This window comes from Argentina silus, assembly GCF_951799395.1.
Source record: "Argentina silus genome assembly, contig: scaffold_59, whole genome shotgun sequence".
Classification (NCBI taxonomy): Eukaryota; Metazoa; Chordata; class Actinopteri; order Argentiniformes; family Argentinidae; genus Argentina; species Argentina silus.
In genome coordinates, this window is record NW_028152750.1 from 365,001 (window position 1) to 377,500 (window position 12,500).

The window sequence follows — 12,500 nt, forward strand, 5'->3', positions numbered from 1 at the left end:
CTTAGATATCTTAGGGTGTACATATCAAGTCTTCCCAAATGGTCTAGCGGATAGGAATCTGCCTTGTGACGCAGGGCGGCCCGGGTTCGATTCCCGTCATGGCAAATGATTTTTGTAGAAAAATAAAATGAGTCCCAACGTGTGCAACAGAACAGTTCGAAATCTCGTTACATTTGCATCGTCATGAACATGACTTATATCAGGCTAGCTCATTTTTTCTTTGTTCATTTTAAGTGTAGAAACAATATTTCGTTTGTGACCATTTTTTTCTGCCGTTTTGACAACAGGCTCATGACTAAAGAACACACGGCTGTCTGCTGATTGACGCTTGACTGTAGATTTTCGCTTTGTGTCAAAAGAACTCCCTAATGCACACTTTTTCAAAGTAGGTGAATTCATCAGATCTGTTTGAAACATTGCATTTTATCCATGCACGACGACTGCTTAGATACTCGCAGCACAGTTGCCCCATATAAATTGCCCATGAGCGCGGAGCTTGTCTTTGTCACTGTAGCAACTTTGCTCCATCAGCGGGAGAAGTCGGTTCGACGCCCCTGTAAGCACATGTTTCTCTAATTCCTTTGTTTCAGGCAAGCCACTGTGACGTCAGACGCCTTTACGCATACAGCTTTGCGATGCTTAGACAGTAATAACATAATTCATGTTTACATTTCTTTAATTTTCGACGCATTGTCGTTATTCGTGACGCATCAATGACCAATTGATTATATGGCAATGCAATGAAAAAAGCGTGTGGAAAACAGTGTTAATGACAGATTTGAGAAGCACATTTCTTCAATGTTGGCCGCATGGCATTCCTGTGCAGGTGACAATGGTAATTTTTCAAAACGACAAGGATATTTAAACACGTGATTATTTGTTTGGTGTGCTCTATGGCCTCTGCTACAGACCTCATCGAAATGACACTTAGATATCTTAGGGTCTACATATGAAATCTTCCCAAATGGTCTAGCGGATAGGAATCTGTCTTGTAACGCAGGGCGGCCCGGGTTCGATTCCCGTCATGGCAAATGATTCTTGTAGAAAAAAAAAATGAGTCCCAACGTGTGCAACAGAACAGTTCGAAATCTCGTTACATTTGCATCGTCATGAACATGACTAAAATCAGGCTAGCTCATTTTTTCTTTGTTCATTTTAAGTGTAGAAACAATATTTCGTTTGTGACCATGTTTTTCTGCCGTTTTGACAACAGGCTCATGACTAAAGAAAACACGGCTGTCTGCTGATTGACGCTTGACTGTAGATTTTCGCTTTTTGTCAAAAGGACTCCCTTAACGCACACTTTTTCAAAGAAGGTGAATTCATCAGATCTGTTTGAAACATTGCATTTTATCCATGCACGACGACTGCTTAGATACTCGCAGCACAGTTGCCCCATATAAATTGCCCATGAGCGCGGAGCTTGTCTTTGTGACTGTAGCAACTTTGCTCCATCAGGGGGACAAGCCGGTTCGACGCCCCTGTAAGCACATGTTTCTCTAATTCCTTTGTTTCAGGCAAGCCACTGTGACGTCAGACGCCTTTACGCATACAGCTTTGCGATGCTTAGACAGTAATAACATAATTCATGTTTACATTTCTTTAATTTTCGACGCATTGTCGTTATTCGTGACGCATCAATGACCAATTGATTATATGGCAATGCAATGAAAAAAGCGTGTGGAAAACAGTGTTAATGACAGATTTGAGAAGCACATTTCTTCAATGTTGGCCGCATGGCATTCCTGTGCAGGTGACAATGGTAATTTTTCAAAACGACAAGGATATTTAAACACGTGATTATTTGTTTGCTGTGCTCAATGGCCTCTGCTACAGATCTCATCGAAATGACACTTAGATATCTTAGGGTCTACATATGAAATCTTCCCAAATGGTCTAGCGGATAGGAATCTGCCTTGTTACGCAGGGCGGCCCGGGTTCGATTCCCATCATGGCAAATGATTCTTGTAGAAAAAAAAAATGAGTCCCAACGTGTGCAACAGAACCGTTCGAAATCTCGTTACATTTGCATCGTCATGAACATGACTTATATCAGGCTAGCTCATTTTTTCTTTGTTCATTTTAAGTGTAGAAACAATATTTCGTTTGTGACCAATTTTTTCTGCCATTTTGACAACAGGCTCATGACTAAAGAACACACGGCTGTCTGCTGATTGACGCTTGACTGTAGATTTTCGCTTTGTGTCAAAAGGACTCCCTTAACGCACACTTTTTCAAAGTAGGTGAATTCATCAGATCTGTTTGAAACATTGCATTTTATCCATGTACGACGACTGCTTAGATACTCGCAGCACAGTTGCCCCATATAAATTGCCCATGAGCGCGGAGCTTGTCTTTGTGACTGTAGCAACTTTGCTCCATCAGGGGGACAAGCCGGTTCGACGCCCCTGTAAGCACATGTTTCTCTAATTCCTTTGTTTCAGGCAAGCCACAGTGACGTCAGATGCCTTTGCGCATACAGCTTTGCGATTCTTAGACAGTAATAACATAATTCATGTTTACATTTCTTTAATTTTCGACGCATTGTCGTTATTCGTGACGCATCAATGACCAATTGATTATTTGGCAATGCAATGAAAAAAGCATGTGGAAAACAGTGTTAATGACAGATTTGAGAAGCACATTTCTTCAATGTTGGCCGCATGGCATTCCTGTGCAGGTGACAATGGTAATTTTTCAAAACGACAAGGATATTTAAACACATGATTATTTGTTTGGTGTGCTCTATGGCCTCTGCTACAGACCTCATCGAAATGACACTTAGATATCTTAGGGTCTACATATGAAATCTTCCCAAATGGTCTAGCGGATAGGAATCTGCCTTGTAACGCAGGGCGGCCCGGGTTCGATTCCCATCATGGCAAATGATTCTTGTAGAAAAAAAAAATGAGTCGCAACAGAACAGTTCGAAATCTCGTTACATTTGCATCGTCATGAACATGACTTATATCAGGCTAGCTCATTTTTTCTTTGTTCATTTTAAGTGTAGAAACAATATTTCGTTTGTGACCATTTTTTTCTGCCGTTTTGACAACAGGCTCATGAATAAAGAACACACGGCTGTCTGCTGATTGACGCTTGACTGTAGATTTTCGCTTTGTGTCAAAAGGACTCCCTTAACGCACACTTTTTCAAAGTAGGTGAATTCATCAGATCTGTTTGAAACATTGCATTTTATCCATGCACGACGACTGCTTAGATACTCGCAGCACAGTTGCCCCATATAAATTGCCCATGAGCGCGGAGCTTGTCTTTGTGACTGTAGCAACTTTGCTCCATCAGGGGGACAAGCCGGTTCGACGCCCCTGTAAGCACATGTTTCTCTAATTCCTTTGTTTCAGGCAAGCCACAGTGACGTCAGACGCCTTTACGCATACAGCTTTGCGATGCTTAGACAGTAATAACATAATTCATGTTTACATTTCTTTAATTTTCGACGCATTGTCGTTATTCGTGACGCATCAATTTTTTTACTTTGTTGCAGTATAGGCCACCTCAATGTAGCGTTCTGTGTCGCGCTGAAGCGTATGAAGTGTATTCAGTTATGGGGTTTACTGTACATACTTTTTCTCTGCACTGTTCCTGCTGCAGAGGATGCGTAAACGATTTTCCCATTTTGTTTTTTGGTTGTGGTCTGTGTTTATACATTTAGGCTATTAGTTGTATCCTACTTTTCAGTTTTACAAGTCAAATCTTATGACAGATGAGATGGCACTTCAACCGATAAAATGCAGGTACATTTTGACTACTGCTGCACTACGATACCCATAGATAGACCCAATACATTGGTAACTGCACTACTTATACAGCTCATATACTGCTTATACTGTTCATACTGCATTCTATATTTATTCTGCTTATAATGTTACTGTTAATACATATATTGCTTATACTGCACTACTTATACTGCTCATATACTGCTTATACTGCTCATATACTGCTTATACTGCACTACTTATACTGCTCATATATTGCTTATACTGCTCTACCTGTATATATTGTTCACATTGCACTCCTTTTGCACTTCTGGTTAGACGCTAACTACATTTCGTTGTCTCTGTACTTGTACTCTGCACAATGACAATAAAGTTGAATCTAATCTAACACCTATTCATTGTCATGTTTTGATGGCATATTGTTCATTCTCATGTTATGATTTAGTTTGTGATTATACACACGTTTTTAGCGTGATGATAGAGACCCACTACCAGACGAGTACAAAACATACACAAGTCACATGCAAATCCCTGCACTGCAGACGACAGACAACAACTGTCTCTGTACAACTAGTCCTGGACCTCCACTAATAGACAGATACAAAGAGAGCAGCATACAGTAGCAGCAGAGCCCAGAGGCGAGGCGAGGCAAGGCAAGTTTATTTATATAGCACATTTCATACACAGAGGCAATTCAAAGTGCTTTACGTAAAATAGATAAAAAGGAAAGAGCATGAAAAAAAAATTAGAATAAAAACGCATAAAAGACATAAAAAAAGAATAAAAGTCACAGTGCATTTTAGGGTCACAGTGCAATTATTAGCGCCAATTTAGTTTCAATTTAAGGCAAAAGCGAAGCCCTTTTTTTTTTTAAGCCCATTTTTGAAAGTAGCCAGTGTTGGGGCTTATCCTAGATCTATGTGTAACATAATAACTGAGAGACCTGCAGCAGGGCAGGTCCTCATCACTGGCTGTCTGCTTTGAGCTGGTTGTCGTTGGACTCCTGGCAGCGGGACAGCAGCTTGAGTTTGATGGGCCGTATGGGCATCAGAGTGTTCTGTAGGTCCATCTCAATGGGGATCTGGTGAGAGTTGACACACAGTTAAAGTATTGTAGCGAATGGCGGGGCAGAGCAGCTTGCCTTAAGCGGGTATCGAACTCGCAACCTTCCGCTTACAAACCGGCCGCGCTAGCCACAACACCAAGAGAGTTAACTCCCTTGGCGGAGCTGCTAACGGGCCTTACACAGGGTCGTTACAGTATGAAGGAACGAGTAAAACAGATGTCAGCGTTACACTATGAATGTTACCTAATACAGTGTCACTGTTACGTTCGGGTAGCATTGCACTATAAATTCAAATAAACTCAAACTCCTGGACAACGTCTCTTGGGTCGACATACATTAAAATGGCCCTATGAAGTCTCGAGGGAGTTTTGCAGAAATACAAATAGCTTTTTTTTAAATCTCACACTTCCATCATTTAGTTACTAAATTTTAGTAGGTAGCCTATACTGAGGATGATTGGCGCCTAGTACTGAAAAATGCAATCTGGGAAATTAAATGGGGAGTACATACTCATGCAGTACGCAAGTACAGAATTGTAGTATGGGGGTTCAAACCCGGGTCTCCCATGTGGAAGACACAAACGCTACTATTAAGCCAAGAGGACATCCTCAAGGTCTGAGGGCGACACTTCAGTTTACATGTCTCAGGCAGGGCTACCTCATCACGCGAGTGTGATTCCAAAATCACCTCTGCTACATATAGAAACGCAACAAAGTCATAGGTACAAAATTATATTTACAATCATTGTATCATTATTTTGTCTCACCTCTGTCTCTTTGCAGACGGTGAAGTTGAACCTCTGTAGAATCTCCACCATCGCCAGTTTCATCAATACCAGAGCGAATCGCATCCCGATACAGTTCCGTGGGCCCAACCCGAACGGCATGTAGGTGTATGGGTCGATGCTCTCCTTGTTCTCCTTACTGAACCTACACACGGAGAGTTCAGAGGAGGAGGGGTTAAAGAACATATCAATTAAATCACAGTAATATGATGGTTATACATGGTTGAAGAAACCTGTTTGTGTTTGGTCGTCGCATTTAGGTTTGTTTTATGGTTGTTTGTGGAACACTGCTCTTATCGTTGCTGTTGTGATTGATATTGTGGTTGTGGTTAAGATGTGGCCCATTACCTCTCTGGTTTGAACTCCTCTGGGTCTTCCCACACATCGGGGTCACGGTGCAAGGTCCAGATGGGTAACATGACAACCATACCCTTGGGGATGGTGATGCCGCTGATCTCAACAGATTTCTTGGCGACTCTTTCAAGTCGATGGGGTACAACCTGAGAGACTCGTTGATCACGCTGTCTAGATAGTCCATCTGCATCAGAGCCTCGTACTGGATAGGAGCCTGAACAGGGATATTACACTCACATGAGCACTAGTGATTGGTCGTTCACGTAGCCGTAGCCCAGAACTAACTCTTTTTCGTCGCAAATCTGAAGAGCTGTTAGTTTTTTGTGTTCTTTTTTTGGGAAATGAACACAGTACTGTACTTATTCTAATCTGCATAGCCTAATTTCATGACACCCGCATACAGAACGCCATTACTTTCAATGTACGTGTGTAATAGAGACTTGCTTTTTTGTTGTACATGAATAAACAAAAAAATCGCTAAATAATGTTATCTTGATAGTTAGAAGAAAATACATTTAGATTCCACTGAACAATGTAAATGATAGATGTACACAAGGATCAATCAGAAGTCAAAATGCCACTAAACTGGGCTGCTTTTAGTGGATTGACTGCTTGGAATACTGAATGTGCTATAGTCTATTATTTCCTCTCACAGTCGACAGACTACAAGAAAACTGTCAGGTGGTTCAAATGTGAATAACTTGGTATCCATTCCATTAACTGTGGCCGGGCAGCACCGAACAGCCCAGAGAACATTACCATGGTGCTTTTGAATATTAGGTCCCTATCTGGCAAAACCTTTATTGATCTTATCTCAGAGCGAAAGCTGCACTGTAATGTTTTTATCTGAAACCTGGCTAAACATGAATGCATGTCAGTCTATTAGAAGTAGGGAAAAAATATATTTTCGCTCCATTACTTATTTAGCCATGTCGCTGAGCAGATGAGAATTTCATGATGAATATGAATATGAATAGTACACCATCAACAGCTTCCTCCTGTGATAATGATTTAGTAACCAGCTTCAACACCAAACTAAGGGCAACTATCGACTCTGTAGCACCACTCAAACTGAAAAAGGCTGTGGCCAAATTTAAAAGAATTTGCAGAAAGTCTGAGCTGACAAAAACTGCAGGTCCACCTTGATATTCTTCGAGAGCATCTTTCTGCTTTTAATAAGGCAATAAAAAAAACGCCAAGCCGGATCATTTCTCAAAATTGATAATGAATCATAACAACTCAAACAGTGCTCTTTTCAACGATTGACAGCCTTATAAATCCCGCCCACAAGACACCTGGTGATCTGCTCTCCACCTACAAATGTGAGGAATTTGCAACATACTTCTGAGATAAGAGAAACAATATTAGGTGAGGAGGATCACTCAGGCAAGACCTGAAGATGTGTTTGATGACTTGTTACCCCACCTTCCACCACATGGAAGCACTATGAACTCTTTTGCAGTGGTCATACAGAAATGCTCAGCAAAGTGGGGGTCTGTTCATCTGCACCTAAAACTACCATGGTGAAACCCCTCCTGAAGAAAAGTAACTTAGACTCTTCAGTCCTTAGCGATTTTAGGCCAATCTCCAACCTTCCCTTTTTAAGCAAAAAAATTATAATTCTTGAAAAAAAGGTGTTCAAACTGTTAAATAATCTCCTTCTTCCCAACTGTACCTTTGACATGTTCCAATCTGGCTTTTGTGCCGATCATAGCACTGAGATAGCACTATGTTGTTAAGTTATTAACTAGGTTCTTAATGACCTTAGAATTAATTAATTAATGCTGATGCCAAAATGCTCTTTGTCCTTGTCCTGGTCAAACTGTCTGCACACTTAAAGACACTACTTACAGTAACACTAAGCACCAGGCAAAAAAACAAGGTGTTACCATTGACTCAGATCTTAATTTTGAAACCCATATCAAGAATGTGACTAAAACATATTTGTATCACTTAAAGAAGAGTAAGTAAGTTTGCCGGAAATCTGCCATCGTGGAGAAATTCTGTCTGAAGTTGTCCAAACAACAACATCCTCCCTAATAATAATATATCCCCCCGAAATGAACTTGCAGTGTTGGACATTAGCTGTTGTTTTTCTGCATGCGCACACGATTGGGAGAGGCAGCCACCAGAGAAAGGTCAGTCTACTCCCCTAGAACACCCCTGGCACTCACAACATGTTTATATGCAAACCGAATGTCAGGTAGGACACTGCATTTTAAAAAGCGTGTTTTCCGAACCAAAACAGCGTTCGTAAATGAAATATTTATTCATAAGGGATTTATTATAAGGGATCTTGTTCCCTGATCGCTACCGATTAAAGATAGTCATTACAACCGTTAGGAAGCTTTTAGAAAGCTTGAATATTACATGGACCTTTACAGAACACAGCTGTAAAGATGCAACCTTTCCTCTCCCAGGCTGACACTGAGAGACGAATGCATGCTTGTATTACTAGCAGCCTTGATTACTGTAACACTCTCTTGTCTGGTCGACCAAAGAAAGCTCTTGGCAAATGATACAAAATGCAGCAGCACGAGTCAGATGGAGAGCACATATCACACAAGTCTCTGCACTGATTACCTGTTAGTTTTATAATTTATTTTAAGATGATTGTATTAGTTTAGAAATCACTCTATGGTCATGCACACCACTGCATGTCAGACATGCTTTTAAGGTATATACCCTGTAGATCCCTCAGGTCCTCAGGTACTGGCCTTTTAAGTATTCTGAAGATTCCAACAACACCTATCTACTTCCTGTTTCAAATGAATAATACTGGGCAGAAGTCTGCACAGGGATGCTACAGACACATTAGCACACTGCAAAATACTGTCACCTATCTAACCATCTGTAGGAGTCTGCAGTGCACAGGGGTTACACACTCATCAGTACCCTCTAAAACACTGTCACTATCATATTTCCTGTTCCACATGAATAGTACTATATAGGAGTCTGCAGAGGGGTTACCTTGTTGGGAAACACAGTGTCTATCTCCTCCTGCAGCTTGGTCATGATGTGAGGGTTGGTTGCCAGATTGTAGGCCAGGAAGGACAGAGAGCTACTGGTGGTCTCATAGCCAGCAAAGATGAACATCATTGCCTGGGACAAGATCTCGTGGTCACTCAATCCTATGATGATGGAGAGAGGGGGAGAATGAGAGGGAGGAGAGGGAGAGTGGGAGAAATGGGGTGGTAGGTGTGAGAAAGGGACGAAGTAGAGTATTTCCACGGTGTGTTTGTAGGTATAGGTGTTTGAGGCAGGTACTGTATGTGTGTGTTAGATGCTAGTATACAGTGTGTGTGTGTGTGTGTGTGTGTGTGTGTGTGTGTTTAAGGCAGGCACCTTTACTCTGCTCCTCTCCCTTTGAGTTGCTGTCTTTCTGCGAGTCTATCATCAGCTGCAGGAAATCTACCCGACTCTGGAAGCAGGCTTACGTCAGATCAAAATCACATGAGAACTACCAGATGCTACCAAATCTCTACAATTGTATTACACAATACTGGCTGAAGATCGTATATTTGATCAGTTATATTTACATACCTTCCTGGTGCTAGCCACGCGATTGGACTTGATCTTCTGAAAGACAGCGTAGAAGAAATCTGTGACCGAGGCAGGGAATAGGGATACCTCCATGTTTGCCATAACAGGACCCATGAAGGGGAAGAATGCTGGATGGACAGGAAATGCCACGGTTACAAACAGGAACAGGAAATACCATGATACGTGACTCCAATCCTATTCAATGCACAGCCCTGTCCAGAAACAACTCCTAGGCTCTATCCCTAGACACTTCTGTATCCAATCCACTCAGATCTCCAAGTGTCCAGCATTTAGGAACTAGAGGTTGGTTCTGGACACGGCCCATGTGTTTATCAAATGAGTAGAGCGCAAACCATTGGCAGTGTGGTTTATGTCAGTCTAATCAATGAAATCAATAGCTTCATTTATTAAGCACAAAATGACTGAAAGCTATATGGGGGCAGTTGTACCGACTGTGAGGAACAGTGGGCTGAAGATGTCAAACTTGAGCATTTTCTTGAAGTTGGTCACAAAGGGGTCGGAGGGGTTGTGGAGGGAGTCGATGTCGACACTGAATGAAGTACTGACGACCACATCCATACTGTATGGTCCAAAGAACCTGGAACACAACCACACAATCTCTGACCACCAGAACCACAACCACAAAATTAAAGGGGGAGTTCACTGAAATTACAAATTCACCTTATCGTCTCGGAGATAAATACTCACTCCTTTAGTTCAATGGGCTCATCGTTATCAGCCGTCTTCTTCAGATTGCTGACCAAGTTACCAGAGTGCTGCTTCATGATCCTGAGCATCTGAGTTGGGAAGGATACATGGAAAAATATCATGATTGATACGTGGATTAATATGTGCAAAACATATATTAATATCATGTTTGAAACAGGAATTATTTTAATGTTTATATAGCCTGAGAATATACATCCATACAGGATACATTATGTATATAGTCAAAGAATAAGTGACTCCAAAGATGAACTATTATTCTATACTCTGTCATCTGACCACTGAACTTATCGAAGATAAGATCAAATATACTTTATTGTCCCGGATGAAAATTTGTCTTGGATTAATTAATTAAAGTTGCTGCTTCACACAACAACAAACAACAATGAATACACACTATACACATAGTACAAATCACACACACACTCTCACACACTCTCACACACACACACACACACACACACACACACACACACACACGCACGCGTCAGAGTTGTTAGTCATTCATTTATTTGTGTTGTATAAAGGAATGAATGAAAGAAGGAGAGGAGAGATGGGACTGTACCTCTTTGATCCGCCCACTGGTGAAGGAGGGAGACAGGACACTGCGGATCCGTCTCCATGCATCATCCTCAGCGATAAACACGGCGTCATACAGAGGCCCGTTGAGATAGATATTCTAGAAAAATTATTATTATTATATACTGCAAGATTAACCTAATATTAATAATGCTATAATAACAATGATATTATCTATTTAAGGAGCCCTTATGTTTTTTTCCCCATACAACAACTTCAATTTAGCGTATTACCCTCCTGTTAGTGAAAAGGGAGTAGCATTCCTTGATGAGGATGGTTTTGATCATGGCTGTGTCCATGATACACAGGATGGGCTGACGGCCATCATAGATCCTACAGACCAGCAAAAACAAAGATAGTTAGATATACACTCACAGAGCACTTTATGAGGAACACTATACTAATACTGGGTAGGGCCTCCCTTTGCTCTCAAAACAGCCTCAATTCTTCGTGGCATTGATTCCACAAGATGTTGGAAACATTCCTTTGAGATTCTGGTCCATGATGACATGATTGCATCACTCAATTCCTGCAGATTTTTCAGGTTCACTTTCAAGATGTGAATCTCCCGTTCTACCACATCCCAAAGGTGTTCTATTGGATTCAGATCCTGGGAAGGCCACTGAAGAACACTGAACTCATTGTCATGTTCATGAAACCAGTTTAAGACAACTTTTGCTTTGTGACATGGTGCATTATCATGCTGGAAGTAGCCATTAGAAGATGGGTCAATTGTGGCCATGAAGGGATGCACATGGTCAGCAACAATACTCAAATAGGCTGTGGCATTCAAGCGGATATATACCGTAGATAGAGACAGACAGACCCATCACAGATCCTGCACTCTTAGAAAAAAAGTGCTACCTAGAAGGGTTCTTCTTCTACTCTCCCTTTGAAGAAACCTTTTGGGTTCCATGTAGAACCCTTTTCCACAGAAGGTTATACAGTACCGTGCGAAAGTAATGGGACAGTGAAGCATTTTTTCTTCTTTTTGGAGTTGAAATGAGAACGTAGAGATTCTCATCTTTTATTTGATGTTATTTGTGTACATATTGGTTTATCATTCAGAAATTACAACATTTTTATGCATAATCCCCCTATTTCAGGTTACACTAAAGTGATGGGACAATTGGCTTGACAGGTGTGTTCGTCAGGTGTGTTCCATCACATAATTTGTGCAGTCTGCTATTGGTGTCTTGTCAACATGAGGACCAAAGAGATGTTATTGAAAGTCAGGGAAGCCATTATGATGCTGAAATATCAGAAAAAAATAGCCAAAACCTTAAACCTACCAAAATCAACAGTTTGGAACTTCATTAAAAGGAAAGAAAGCACTGGTGAGCTAAGAAATCGCAAATGGCAAGGAAGACTTCCAGTGGATAACCAAAGAATGCTCACCATAATTAAAAAAAAAAACTAAAAAAAACTGCCCCAAAGATTAGGAACACTCTCCAGGAGGTAGGAGTCAATGAGTCAGAGACTACCATCCGCAGAAGACTTCACCAGCAGAACTACAGAGGCTACACTGCAAGGTGCAAACCACTACTTAGCCACAAGAACACACTGGCTGTCTGCTGATTGACGCTTGACTGTAGATTGTCGCTTTGTGTCAAAAGAACTCCCTAACGCACACTTTTTCAAAGTAGGTGAATTCATCAGATCTGTTTGAAACATTGCATTTTATCCATGCACGACGACTGCTTAGATACTC

General features: G+C 41.2%; 1 pseudogene across 1 annotated transcript in view; it reads right to left on the reverse strand.

Moving 5' to 3' along the window:
- Positions 1-4,701: 4,701 nt before the first annotated feature.
- The window catches only part of LOC310824652 (cytochrome P450 3A30-like), a 169,946-nt pseudogene continuing 162,147 nt past the window's right edge, over positions 4,702-12,500 (reverse strand). Inside the window, exons 4-12 of the transcript in view lie at positions 10,776-10,889; positions 10,193-10,281; positions 9,934-10,082; positions 9,485-9,612; positions 9,287-9,362; positions 8,912-9,072; positions 5,936-6,155; positions 5,570-5,732; positions 4,702-4,818 (exon numbers count right to left, since the gene is read on the reverse strand). The product of the transcript in view is annotated as a cytochrome P450 3A30-like (transcript). The remainder of the gene's footprint in view (positions 4,819-5,569; positions 5,733-5,935; positions 6,156-8,911; positions 9,073-9,286; positions 9,363-9,484; positions 9,613-9,933; positions 10,083-10,192; positions 10,282-10,775; positions 10,890-12,500) is intronic.